The sequence below is a fragment of the Mus pahari genome, unplaced genomic scaffold (genome assembly GCF_900095145.1).
Source record: "Mus pahari unplaced genomic scaffold, PAHARI_EIJ_v1.1 scaffold_12655_1, whole genome shotgun sequence".
NCBI classification, from domain to species: domain Eukaryota; kingdom Metazoa; phylum Chordata; class Mammalia; order Rodentia; family Muridae; genus Mus; species Mus pahari.
This window is the reverse complement of record NW_018391642.1, coordinates 14,077-17,394: the sequence shown is the minus strand read 5'-3', so window position 1 is coordinate 17,394 and position 3,318 is coordinate 14,077. Positions and strand designations below refer to the sequence as shown.

Genomic DNA, 3,318 nt, shown 5'->3' with positions numbered 1-3,318 from the left:
AAAGGCGCCGGATGCCGGATCAAGCCTGGGGACTGGTCCCAGGTGAACACCCCTCCTCTGGCGGGGAAAGGTGCGAGATTCCGAATCAGGCCTGGGGACTCCCCAGCCAACACCTCTTCACCTCTCCTCGGGTGGGGAAAGGTGCCGGATGCCGGATCAGGCCTGGGGACTGCTGCCGGGCGAACACCCCTCCTCATGTAGTCAAAACTTAACCAATATCATGCACTTAGAATTGGACTGATTGGACTGATAGTTGTCTGGAAATTTCCAGAAATTGTACTGCATTTTAATATGGTGCTAGTGGGCTGGAGAGATGGCTCAGTGGTTAAGAGCACTGTCTGCTCTTCCAGAGTCCTGAGTTCAATTCCCAGCAATCACTTGGTGGCTCACAACCATAAATAATGAGATCTGATACCCTCTTCTGGTGTGCTTGAAGATGACTACAGAGTACTCACATACAAATAAATAAATAAATCTTTTAAAAATATATGCAGGTAATTATTTGGCTGGAATTAGACTCCCCTCGTCTGTATCAGGTAGATAAATTCAACCTGCACCAGGTTTTCATTCTCCTCTTAACATGGTTCACTTCACTATCTGATACCTAAAGGTTGGATCCCCAAGTGACCTAGAATGCCTTCAATAGAAAACACTATAGTAGGCCTCGGGTGGTACCAAGCACCCGGTCCCTGCGCGGGCTCGCGAGAAGCCCCGTGGCAGCGGGGGAGGCGGTGAGCATCAGGTGGGCATCGCGACAGGCTGCCGCCCGGTATGCCGCCGGTGGGCGCTTCTTGGGCACAACCGGAGGCGGGGGACGTACGGGCAAAGCCTCCGGGGACCCAGGTGCTTGCAGCGCGGTTGCCCCGCTCATCCCCACTTCCGCTGCCCCCCTCCCCCCGGGGCGGAACCCGCGGGTCACGGCTCCAAGGCAGCTCCAGGTACAAGATGCTCCTCATCAGCAGCCTGAGCCCCGCGCTGCCGGCCGAGCACTTGGAGGACCAGCTCTTCCACCAGTTCAAGCGCTTCGGCGAGATCAGCCTGTGCCTGTCACACACCCCGGGAGATGGGCCTCGTGACCTACGTGAACTTCCACCACCATGCCCTGGCCCGGCTGCTCTACGATCTGCTGCTGCTCTATGATCGCCTGCTCAAGGTGGAGGTGGTGTACCTGCGCGCAGCAGCAGCAGCAGCAGCAGTGCCGCCGCCTCCATGCGGCCGCCTCCATGCCGCCCCCCCGGGTCTCCCGCACCCGCCGATCCCCTGAGCCACCTGCCCCTGCACGGCAGCGGCAGTGGGACTGTCTCGAGAGCGAGCCCTAGACTACTACTACGGGCTGTACGATGACCACGGGCGCCCGTACGGCTACCAGGCCGTGTGAAAGGAGGACCTGATGCTGGAGGATGACCAGAGAGCCACTCGGAAAACTACAGTGTTTCCGAGGTGGAGCTTCGACGGGCCTTCGAGAAGTACGGCATCATTGAGGAGGTGGTCATCAAGAGGCCTGCCCACGGCCAGGGTGGCGCCTATGCCTTCCTCAAGTTTCAGAACCTGAACATGGCACACAGGGCAAAGGTGGCTATATCTGGCTGGGTGAATGGCAGAAACCCCATAAAGATAAGCTAAGGCAAGGCTAACCCCACCACCCGCCTCTGCGTGGGTGGGCTTGGACCTAACACCTCGCTGGTGGCCCTGGCCAGAGAATTCGATCGCTTCGGGAGCATTCGGACCATCGATCACGTCAAAGCTTTGCCTACATCCAGTAAGAGAGCCTGGACGCAGCCCAGGCTGCCTGTGCAAAGATGAGGGGCTTTCCCTTGGGTGGTCCAGACCGCAGGCTTCAGGTGGATTTTGCCAAAGCCGAGGAAACTCGCTATCCCCAGCAGTACCAGCCCTCACCTCTCCCTGTGCACTACGAGCTGCTCACTGATGGATATACCCAGCATCGGAACTTGGATACTGACCTTAGGGGTGCGGGATAGGACCCCTCCACACCTCCTCTATTCAGACCGAGACCGGACCTTTTTGTAAGGGGACTGGACCAGCCTCAGTAAAAGTTCAGAGCGCAGAAACAGTCTGGAGGGCTATAGCCACTCAGTGCGCAGCTGGAGTGGTGGGCGCTGGGGGGAGGGGGAGATGGGGACCGGAGCATAGCCAAGCTCTGGGAAGAGAGAAGCAAGTGGAGGAGCCTCTCCAGTAACCTTGGGAGGACAACTCACTCCCCATATGAGGAACGCAGCAGGACCAAGGGTGGGGGCAGCAGTCTGAGCGAGGCTCGGATCGCACCCCTGAGCGTAGCCGAAAGGAGAACCACTCCAATGAAGGGACCAAGGAGTCCCGGCAGCAACTCCCTCAGCAACAGCAGACATGGTGCTGAGGAGAGGAGCCACCATCACCACCACCATGAGGATCCAGACTCTTCCCATGGGAAAAAGACTCGAGAGAGTAAGCGCAATCATCGAAACACTGAGGCAGAGCCCAAGACTCTTGAAGAGCCAAAACATGAGACCAAAAAGCTAAAGACTGTCAGAATATGCCCAGATGCTGCAGCTGGGTTGGAATGGGCTTCTGGTGTTGAAAAACAGCTGCTTTCCGACATCTATGCACATCTTTGAGGGGGGCCAGAGAGTCATCAGTGGCCTCTTCAAAGACCACACTTCTGGCAGCAAGCTGACCCAGCTAAAGATTGCCCAGCGCCTTCGACTGGATCATTCCAAGCTGGACGAGGTCACCCGGTGAATCAAGCAGGGGAGCCCTAACGGCTATGCTGTGCTCCTGGCCGTCCAGTCAGCCCCCAGCGGGCCTGGCGAGGGCATGCCCATGGTGGAGCCAGGCCTACAGAGGTGGCTTCTCAGGAACCGAGTTTCCTACATGAAACAGAAGGAGGCTGCAGGGGTGATCAGCTTGCCTGTGGGCGGGTCTAAGGGCAGAGACAACAGTGCATGCTGTATGCCTTCCTGCCCTGCAACTTTTCACAGCAGTACCTCCAGTCAGCGCTGCGGACATTGGGCAAGTTAGAGGAAGAACACATGGTGATAGTTATAGTAAGGGTAACCGCCTAGCCCGCACCTGTGCTTTCCAGCTGTGTGTGTGTCACCGAAGCAGTTATTTTAAAAATCTGCTCCTTCTCTACCTAACTTCTCCCTTGGTTTGAATTCTCTGCTGGGTTTTTGTGGTTCACTTGGTGGCATCCTGTCTACTGCTAAAACTAAGTTCTTAGATTGGGGGGAATTTTTGCTTTTTTATGAGAAGAAACTGTTTCCCGTGTATGAGATTCTGTCTGCTGTATTCTGTATTTTTTTATATTTTATTTCTTTGACT

At 56.1% G+C, this 3,318-nt stretch overlaps 1 pseudogene; it reads left to right on the top strand.

Moving 5' to 3' along the window:
* The first annotated feature begins 11 nt into the window (after positions 1 to 11).
* On the top strand, positions 12 to 3,059 carry LOC110314630 (annotated as a pseudogene).
* Positions 3,060 to 3,318: the final 259 nt, after the last annotated feature.